Below are 11,457 nucleotides of genomic sequence, written 5' to 3' on the forward strand. Positions count from 1 at the left end.
TGCCCAACGCTCTGACCTCTCTCGCCTCACACGCTGCCGACTTTCTAGATGATGTACAAGTGATGTTCAAACAAAGCTTTCCTCTTTGCAAAGTCTATTTCAAAGCTTTACCCACTTATGCATGCTGAGGGTATAACTGCCTGGGGACTCCAGTTAAATAACAGATGGAATAATGGAAAAGCATTTAAGCCCATTGCCAAGTTGTAAATGATGGATGGGGACATGCAATGACAAATGGATGATTAAAGTGTTGTTGTAGCGTTATGAAATAGCCGTGCAGCTTCAAAGTGACTAACCAATTACAAAGTAAATACAAATAAAAAAAAAAGAAAAGAAGTACAAAATACAAACGTGAACAAAAAAAAAGTTTTGGGTGGAAGTGGGAAGCAGAACAAAGGGAAATCTGTTTCCACACGGAACAATAAAAAGTACAAAATACGTACAAATCAATCTCAACAAGCATTCAGTCTTTTTAGATTACGTTTTTAAGCCAAAGTCTGATATTTGAAAATCAATACCAGTGCCTCGCAAAGATCGTAGCATTGCCTTGCTGCCTTACAGTCTGCAGCTCATTTCTCATCATTCCGACTTCAGTTTGCTTTTTGATCCAGCCCCTGTTGAAGGTATTTGGACGTAAATACCCTAAAGTCTGTTGTGTTCATGTCTGGAGTGACTTTTAGCCTTTGCGGAAGGTTGGCAATGTTGATCGCTCTCCCACTAAATATCTCAACAAATATTCGGTAGCTCGCCGTGTATTTTGGTACAGATGTTCATTGTCTCCAGAGGATGAAACCAAGTACCTTTGCAGGGACAGCACTCAAAGTTGTTCTACTTTCATTTCACTCAAAGCGCCAAAGCACTGACGACAGCCTCAGAGTGTTACTAGCATGATATATTACTGAAGTTGTATTCATCTTAATTTTTTTATTCAGTTTTCCAAAGCTAGGCTGCAGTATTTTGCTTAAATCTTCTTAATATCATTTTCATTGAGACCTTTTCCACTTTATATTTGCGACTGCATTTGTAACCCAGCAGCCTCACATTAGTCGCTGAGTGGAAGGGGATACATATTTATATCCCTGAGCTTGTGGGGCTGTTTACCTACCATGGAGACGAGCTTTCAAGTCAAAAGCTAATTTCCCCTCCAGATCAGTTCACAGGGTTAAGTAAAATCTAACTCTCAGGAAGACATATTAAACATCAAGCGTTTGTGTGTGTGTGTGTGTGTGTGTGTTCGTATGTATGTGTGTGTGTGTGTGTGGGGGGGGGGGGGGGTGGAGTGCAGATGAGGAATCTAGTGCAGAATTTAATGTGTGTGCTTCTTATTATCACACATCAATGTATTTTGAGAAACATTAACATTTGCCAGGAAAGCAAATGGAGTGTCTGTGTTCTGACTGTCCATGCACAGATGCAGGGGTGTATGCCAGACAGTTGAAGCTTATACGATACTGAAGCCTGGAAACGGCTTGTCAGGTGGAGGAGAAGGAGGAAACACGAGGCCATCGGTCAGGCCCTGACCTGTCTAATGAGACTCGTGCTCCAGATAAGTGACACTGGTATGAATAAGAAATAGTCAGGGTGTCTGCTCTGTTTAGTCGGCCCTGACATAAAATGTAAAACATGTGCAGGATGAGATTCAGATTTACAATAGAAGACTGTCGTGTGGACTTCACTGTGTGCAGCAGAGGTTGTAGAAATGTGTTTCCTGCTGATTACATTCCCTTTTTAATGTAACGGCATTAACATTATGTAGAAAAAATACACTCGAAAGCACAACTCACACTTGCTTTTCCAGTGTTCCAGTCAATATTATAAATAAATAAATAAATAAATAAAATGAATAAGCAACCTCTGAATGTGTTATCTGTGACCAAACCTGGAGCTGCTCCAGTAACAGTAAAAAATAAAATCTGGGGAGGGTTTGAACTTCAAACCAACTTCACTTTCTTGCCGTGATAACAGTTATGGAACAGGATTTGTTTGCTTACTTGGACAATTACTTTGGCTAGAATCGGCAAATCAAACATTGGCTCCAGAGAGGGCCCTTCCCACTTTCTGTAATTCTAGCAGAGGGGTGTTCAGATGGTTATAATCTACAAACGGTGCAAGGATCCACAGAAATTGCTGATACATCGCACATGGATTAATCATTTGTCTTATGCTTTCCACACATGCATAGATGTATGCCGCCTTTTGCATAGCACATGGTCGAAAACACAAAAAAAATCCGATATACCGCTCGCTGACGTCTGCACAGAGCCAATGCGTGCAGCCTCTGATGATGAAACTTAAGTCAAGTGGATCAAAGCTCCTGCACAATATTATTTTGGTAAGTATAATAGTTAAGAGTCATGCTAAAACCTTTTTTAGGCATCCTAAAGTTGGTAGATTTACTGTAAGTCTTTTCAGTCCCTAATGTGAGGGTGTTAGCATGCTAATATTTTCAAATTCTTAACACAAACTGCTTTAAAGGCTGATGGGAATAATCATAAAGTACCGGATGAATCAAAATGCCGACGTAATAACAGCTTGATATGATCAATAAATGAGGTGGTATAATCCATGCAAAACAAATGTCTATAATGAATAACAATAACCCATAAATCAACCATCTGATGATCAGTTTTACTACTTTTTTTTGTCAGTTTTCTATCGGAGACTTTCCCTTAAAGTCCCCTCGCAAATCTATAACACACACAGTATGTAGCTTACATCATAAATGCCAACACTCTTCTGTGTCGGGAGGGAGGAAGCGAGGATGATGAGAAACAGATGTAGCTGCAGAGCAACAGCGGGTTTAGTTATCAGGGCGGTTGACGATAGCACTGTACTTAGACTGTGGTTCATTTATTGTGGTAATAAGTAGGAAAATAAAGAAATACGGTGTCATAATGTGTTATTCTACTGACCTTACGTGACTGCATTCTATCTGTGAAGGAGACACAGTTACATTATAAGTTCATACAATTGGTGCAATCACAAAATCCCAAACCTGTCTCTTGCTATTATCTTATATTATGTATGGGGTAATACAAAAGTGTCTCAAACAAAGGACAATACAATCTGTAATGGATCATCTGTTCATTACAGAGACATGGCTATCATATTTGCTTTCGATCACAGTCTGATTTGAAGAATGCCGCTCATGATAAACACCCCGAAGGAGTAATTTTTAGCAGATGTTCTCTAATGCCTTGCGCAAAAAGTGTTTCATTGCATACTTTTACACAACAAAAATAGAAAATTGACATGAACTGACAACTTTAAGTCCATCCTTGCTTCGTGTGCCAAAAAATTGAGTCAAAGTTGCCAAATATCTGTGGGAAAGTCTTTCAAAAGTGCTTCCTTTTGATCGGACAACAATCCCTCTTTCCATTCTGTCAGGTGAAATCGTTTATTTTCATGTTAAATCCCATTGTCTTTTGCAAAGGTGAGTTGTTGGGACCAATCTATGATCATGTAAAATATCTAGGGGATATCAGTATGAGATTACAAATTTTGTTATTTTTGACTACAGTTAAACAAAAGTTACACAATTTTCCCCAACAAGCAAACATAACATGCTACCAACAAAGACTAGAAAGACTAAAACTAGAATTAAAATATTACAAATTAAATTTGAGACTGATTTTTGTCAAATTGCTCCGTAGATTAAAAACAACTTTTACTTCTATATAAAGCCATCTAATTTCTTTGTAGAAAATTACTCCGCAGATTCTAAATGTCAAAAACAGAATCCATATATTTCTTTTTTGATGCCTGTTTTGCTTTCTAAAAAGGTGAAATTAATTTCCCCAGCAGATCTTTGTGCCGATGAGTGTAAGACTTATCAACATTTCTGTTGGACCTGGTTTTGTATTTGGTCTTTTTTTAAACAAGACTCATTGGAGGTCAGGGCGCTGAGGGTTTTGATGCTGCCCAGGCAGGTTTACTTGCGATGATGAGGCGATTTGATCCCCATGGGTCTAACAATGGTATGCTTTCTCTGTCAGCTCCTCAAACCTTGTGGAACAGCATCTGTTCCTGTTTAGGATCATCGCTTCCAGACTTCCACTGGACCGTTGGCCACCTTAAGACTCACCATCTTTATCAATTTCTAAATTCCAGTGAATGCATGAAGTGAGGTGTCACCTGACGTTGCAAATTCTGAATCAATGTCAGGCTCAAAACCACTGTGAAATGAAAGTTACACAGGATTATTTAGGATTTCTTGATCACACAAGGATAGAACTCTCTCTCTCTACATACTTCTCAATGCTAAAGCTGTAAAGTCAAACATCTTTTGTCCCATCAGGCATCAACCTGGTAAAAGACTGACATCAACTGCTCTTTTGTTTGTTTGCCCTTGTGTGTGGACATATCAATGTCTTGCATTGTTCTGCATTTGAGACTAGTTACCCACTGGGAGTACTTCGACTGAACTGACCTGAGAGACTATACCGAGGCACTGATTGTGGCCCAAAAATGTCTCTTTGGGTTAGTTTGACCTGACACATTTCATTGCAGGTCATGATGCTGATGAGTCAAAGGCAACAGGGGCATAAAAGAGCCGCGGGGGTGTTATATTCCACTGTCCTTGACTGTGGGGACTCTGTCAGCGTTGTTTCATTGGGTCATGCTAACTCCTCTCATGATGTAAATCACTGCAGGATGACTACGCTGCTGTTCTTTCTCAGAGACTCACCTGCCTCGTGTTCTCGCTGACTTTTTGACACTGGCTTAAGGAAGCAAGGTCAGACTTCTATTTTAACATTCGCCATTTTCTACAGAAAAAGGCCTGATCAAACATGATTCACTGCTGCGACTTCACTGAGGCTTGTACGTGGGCATTTGGGTAAACTCAGTGTTTGCATCAAGCTTCAGCCACCTCCCCTGAGAAGCTTGCATGTGAACAGAGATTGGACAGAGTAGAGACAGCTAAATTAGACCCTGCAGATAATGGCGGAGGGACTTTCCTCTCAGAATCAGCAGGGAAATGAGGAGTCAGAGAATCAGATGGAGTAGATTAGCAGTCCAGAAGCCAGTGTGGCTGGGGAAAAAATGTGCTTCTGATGATAATGAGTCTAACAGGGCATCCACTACACCCTCAACGCTGCTCTGCTCCCTCACAATGTTGCAGCAAAGGTACTTACTGAGGCGGTCGGTGACCATAACTATACACTACAGGAGTCATGTTGTCTCAAGCTCAAAGACATCTTTGTGTATCCCTCAAACAAAGGCCTGACATCGACCAGACGCATCGGTGAGTCTCCTATCAGATGGAGGAGGGTGAAAGGAGAAATGTAAAGTGGCTTATCAGCAGCATGCTCTGGGATAGTGACAGAACTCCTTCCCCTCCCCTCCTGGAAAGCTTTCAAAATAAACACGTATTGACCTAAAAGCATTTCCTGCCACCTCAGACATCACATGGCTAAACCCAGACCGCAAACCACAAAATTACATACCTAATATTCCATCTGTTGGACTGTTGAATGTCACTGTGTTGTAAATGAAAAATCAGCAAGATGTTGAGAATCTTAGACAAGCAGGCACCAAATAATTGAATGTCACAAGTCAATTAAACGTCTAAGTTATGTTAGTGTAAGTTGGCAGCTGAGCAGCAAACGGAACGTTAAAGGGAAAAACATCTGGAACATCTGAACCTCTTTTCCTTGTTAACATGGTTTCTCATTAGAGGCCTTGCCTTTATGTTGTTATTTACAAGTTTGTCTCAAGGTAACAACAAGTATTGCACAAACCAGCATGGGAGTGGAAGCCCCATAATTGCCAACCGACTGGAAGAGGAAATGTAATCATATACAGAATACAAATTATGGCCCAATAAAGATTAGGTAACAGCATGAGCAAATTAAAGCGCTGTGAAAACGGAAGGATTAGCGCAATTACACTCATTACACAACATCCATCTCTCTGACCCGAGTTTGGGCTGAAAAACACAGAGAACAGGAAGGCGGAATCCATAAAAGCAGAGGAGGGAAATAGGGAGGATTGTGAGGAATGCTGGAATCTCTTAATGCACACATCCAGGTTGGAGGCAGAAAAATAGCAACGTGTCTGAACAACAGTTTGTGGAATCCTAAATGGTCCCAAACACAGTAATAGCAGAGCTGCAGGGCTGCTATAAAAGCAATAACTTATAATGCAGAACAAATATCCAGAGAGGAGGTAATGTTTTATAAAAGTAACATCCGCTTAGGGAGTCAAATTAGAGTGAAGGATGATGCTCTCAATCACATCTGGGCCAGGCTACTTGACAAGCATCCTCTTAGGTGATGAAGAAGAAGAGGAAGAAGAAGGAAAAAAAAACCCTCTGCAAAATCAAACCAGCTATTTGTGGTTTCCTCAAAATCATTCCTGAACCTTAAAAACATGGAAACTTTCCCAATCAGCGACCGAAATGACGAAACAATATAATCTATTTACTTTTGCGTGTCAGAAGTGCACTGACATGCAAAAAAAGTTGGATTCATCAGCAATCAATGCGACCTGAAGCTTTTACATTTGTCGATGTTTTTCTCATCTCTGAAATTCTTTCTTAAACTTCAAGCAAATGAAAAAGATTCTCATGATGTTCGCTGTTCCGATGACAAACAGACCAGTGACGGAATAGGTGAGGATGACTGGCGATATTTAATTGAAAATTAGTCTAATGAGAATGATAACAGCATCCATCACTATGTTAAAGAGAGAGAGAGAGAGAGAGAGAGAGAGGGAGAGAGAGAGAGAGAGAGAGAGAGAGAGAGAGAGAGATCAGGTTTGTTATGACCTCATATTGAAATCTCAGGGAAGCTCGGATTAAGGGATATTATTTTGAAAGGTCATGAATACATCATGAACACGAACATGATTGGCAGAACAAGAAAAAAAATCAGTTCGCAATTCGCTTCACTTTATGAGAACTCTGGGTATTTGGCGCATATTGAGACCTTGGCTGGTTTCTCTTTTCAGAAATCGGTTTTGTGCCAAAATAAAGAAGAAATCTTTCACAAGTTAATTTCCAATGTGTGCTAGGGGAACATTTCACCTTTCAGTGCATCACATGCTGCTGTCTTTAATCAACGCAACTGTTCAAAGTAAAATTCCATTCCTCTCCATCTATTTCCGTGTCTCTTTCTGATCAAGTCAGATAGTTTTGAATGATCCGATTCAGATTCAAGCAGCGACACACACACAGAATATGTCTGTCGTTCCATTAGTTTGGCTCTGAACCGCTGGAACGGGGCAGGTTTTCATGCCTCGACCCTCTTTCCTTTAGAAGTTCAAGGGGAGAAAAAGTGAAAGGAAATCTGAACACATGACCCTCTTAAAGGATACGCCTCAACTGGCCTTTTGTTGTATTGGCTACGCTTGACAGACACCAGGTGCAGAAAGGAAAAAAAAAAAAAAATTCTTCGGGGAAGGGGGGGTATCATCAAATTTTAAAGGCTCAGAGATGGGTTTCACATTAAAGACAGAATTTAATAACACGTGTTGGAGAAAAAAAAAAAAAGAAAAGAAAGGGAAACATAGTTTGGTTCGTAAAGACGAACTGACATCGAAATTCCGAGGCTGCCAATTCTCACACTGTGAACTTTAAACTCTCACAATCGACACAGATCTCGGTAGCCAATAAGAAGTTAGAAACACATGGCTTTTCTCGTGCTAACTTTTTATTTTCCTTTCCATCATGTAGTTGTCGTTTTTTTTCTCTAAGTAGCAGAAGCAAGGCACTACTTCACGGATGTGTCCGTGAACAATCGAATCATTCTGATGCTCTTTCCAGCGGAGCAGCCAACTTTCGAAAAAAAGGGCTCGCAGCTAATATTTACAGACGTCTGTAAACAGCACACGGTGCAGCGGCGCTCCTGTTGTGAAGTTAGCGGGACATCAGAGAGGCCTGCCGCCCGCCGACACAGAGCAGCGAGTGTGTCTGGTGTGTTTATGTTAAAAAGTTTAGTAAAACAGAGAACTCGCACTCCATCACACCTCCAAACTACCAGTCCTGCTCAAAAAAACTACTAGTTACTGCCATGATTTAAATACACAAGCTGTTTAACTAGTCTAGGATTGTACATGTGTGTGTATGTGTGATAATTCCATGTGAACTGGGATAATTCATATTCCAAATCCCAACATAATATAGGAGACTAATAAAAGCATGTTGGTTTCATTAGGAGAGCGTAATAACGTGGTATTCTGTGATGACATGGATCAGATGATGATCGGTTATTTCATTTCATATTACTTTTTCTACTTAAGAGCGCTTCCATTATAGACCAGGTTTTGGATCTTAAGATGTGCAGCTCAGGGTTTTCTAAAAACTCACGCAACCCTAACGTTTTGTGAGAGACAATACAAAACAACCCTGTCTACAAATATATATATATATACATATGCTAATCAACAACCGGAACCTGACCTGACCCGCGAATCCTCAGCTTTTTTGTACAGTATTTGCAAAACTGTCAGGACTGAGGACAGCAACAAGGGTAGAGATATGAGTGTCAGAGCACCAGGGTGCTGACCCTGCTGCTGGAAGCAGCAAAGCACTTCTTTCTCATCTGCTCTCCCACATCCACCCTCACCCTTGCCTGCAGAAGAGGGGAAGTTAGGCTAAATAAAGAGACGATTGGTTCCATACGGTGTTCGCTATTGTTGAACTAAATAAAGCAACCCTTCATTAATGAACCTCGTCGGTTTTTCTGCCTCTGTGTCTCCTTCACTATATATGACATGTATTATAATGCGATTTGCATTATTAAATAACGTATAAATATAAGTTATTAATAACTTTCTCAGAATGCTACTTATCGAGTTGCTTCCCAAGGCCGTGATGTCCCGTTAAGACGTGACCCCGGATTTGAAGTGGGACCTGTGGCTTACGGATCAACTTTCACATCCCTTTTGTCCACTGAACTTTTTCTACTTGCATGAAAAATAATAATAGAGTTGTATTTGAAAGAGGCTGATTGTTTCCAATTTAGCCTTAAATGTTTTTGATTATGTCTTTACACAACATGCCGTCTCACATTGGTGCACCCTTGGTGAACTTTCACCCACCTTGCACAAAGCAGAAGAAAGCCAAGGACCGTCCAGAGCATGAAGAGTTGTTCCGCTGTCACAAAGCGTATAAAGATGACACTGAAAGCAGAGGTCAGGAGCATTGAAGGCTCGATCCAGCCAGTTTCTACAAGGTTAAAAGTCTTGTCAAAAGAGAGACAGAAAGACGGGTCTCCCCTTTCAAATGGAGGACAAACAAGACTCCGACTTTATTGGAACCGCCAGAGATCGCTTTTGAAATATTGAGAATGGGGCCGAAATAGAAAGCAATGCTAACCGAACGCCATTCAACGTTTTCCATATGAAGAACGCTACAAAGGGACGCGTGACTCACATCGCCACAACCAAAAGCTGTGTGGGCTCGTTGAAAAGAAGCTAGCACGCTTATCTTTACTGCCATCTATGAATATGATATGTTTCAATCAGTACAGTGCAACACTTCTAACAATGGCAGCTCTCAAATGTCAGTCAACCGTTGCCATAGCAAAGCCAACCAGAGGCCTGAAGCAATAGCTGCATTATCATTATTAATAGTTACATGCCGTTTTACTTTTCCTTTCCTGACTTTAGAAAGACCAACGATGCACTCGTAACCCCCCCCCCCCAACGCAAAACCCACACATCCACCTACCCACACATTCACACTCCAAAAAAAGAGAAAAGAAAGACAAGCTCTAATAGGACATAATGGATTCTGGGTCAACACCTGGTAATCCTTACATCAGTGGAGGGGAGGGCCATGACATTTTCCAGAGAGTGCCATAGAACGTGTCTATAATAAGAAAGTCGGCTAAATTTCAAACAGGGGGTGGGGGGGTGGGGAGGCTGAAACAAAGAAAGTGCACAAACAGAATATGAAACCTTCCGATTTTGAAGCTATGACAACGAACACATTAATCCATCAGACATTGAAAGGGAAAAGCTGGAAAAAGGAAGGAGGAGAAATCATATTGCTTGTTTTAATCTGTGGCTAGACCTCTGATGGAAATTTTTTTTGGAAGGGAATCTTTTAATCACTACTTTGACGATTGGAACGTCTTTACCAGATAATATTGCTTTGGTGTAGGCAGTGAAATGTACTGCCTGGGCTGCATTTATATGCTGGTTTTGATTGCTTGCGTGTTTGCTTACACGCCTGTGTGTGTGTGTGTGTGTGTGTGTGTGTGTGTGTGTGTGTGTGTGTGTGTGTGTGTGTGTGTGTGTTTATGTGCAACCACTTTCATTAAATGAAATGGCATATGTAGTCAATGCTTTGGATGATTTCTTTCTATTCATAGACTTGTAGAGGACGTCATTACGTTGAACCAAAAGGACCTCTCAGTTAGGATTGTGTGTTTTACGGTCAGAGACGGTAAATTTGATTCAATTCTTTGGAGGCAAATTGAAAATCCCAGAATAAATCACATGCCAAATTAGAAAAAAAAAAACAACAAGATTGAGAGTTTGAATTCTCTGTCGCTACATGGGGTTATTTCCAATTCCGTCCCAGTCGTCTGATGGGCTGTGATGCCTCCAGGCCTGAGATGATAGAGGACTCCTGTGTTCTCACTTTGAGTCTGGCAACACAATAACGCCCCCTGCTGTCAAAGTGACACCCCCCCCCACACACACACCCCCCCCCACACCTCACACACGCACATACATACCATCCCCTTACACGACTACTCCGCTCTTCCACTCTGGCTACAGAGATCCTCGCCTCGGCGTGGTGCGTGACCTCACAACTCGGCCCCGGTCTCCATGTGGACCCATCACAATAATGAACTCCTCAACCCATCGACCCTTCTCCTCACCACACAGACTCTCACAAAAGAAAGAAAAAGAAAAAAAAAACATTGACAGAACTGTGCATTCCTTACGGTTTGGCTTTGCAGAAAATCCTCCAAAAACCACATCTGGTTTTGCTTTGCTGAGATCTCTCCCCACATTCAATTGAGTCTTAAAAAATGGTTTCAAAGTAATAAATGGAGGGTTGTGCTGCTTATTTGTACACTGTATGATGAAATTACCAGGGTCGTAATTGGTAACTTCCATAATTGCAATTCAAAAGTAATTCATGTACCGCCTTGAGGATGCCAAATGAGATAAACCAAATTGAGAGAGTTTAACATCCGTTGGTTCTTCTTCTGCGGCTCCTGACATTTTCAGCTCCAGGAACATTTGTGCAAGCGGAGCGCTGATGGAATTGGTAAGGGCGTTGGCATTGCTGGAGTCAGTGTCTGTTTTTGTGCGAAATGTGTGTGTGTGTGTGTGTGTGTGTGTGTGTGTGGGTGGGTGGGTGACACTGGAGCCGTACCATTATTAGTGAGCCACTGGAGGGCAGTGAAAGTACTATGTGTGGCAGGCAGGATCATCACTGTTCAAGTACGTGCATGTAAGCCCAGTAAACAATCAGCAGGGTGTGACAGAGAGGTC

This window comes from Antennarius striatus, chromosome 5, assembly GCF_040054535.1.
Source record: "Antennarius striatus isolate MH-2024 chromosome 5, ASM4005453v1, whole genome shotgun sequence".
Lineage (NCBI taxonomy): Eukaryota > Metazoa > Chordata > Actinopteri > Lophiiformes > Antennariidae > Antennarius > Antennarius striatus.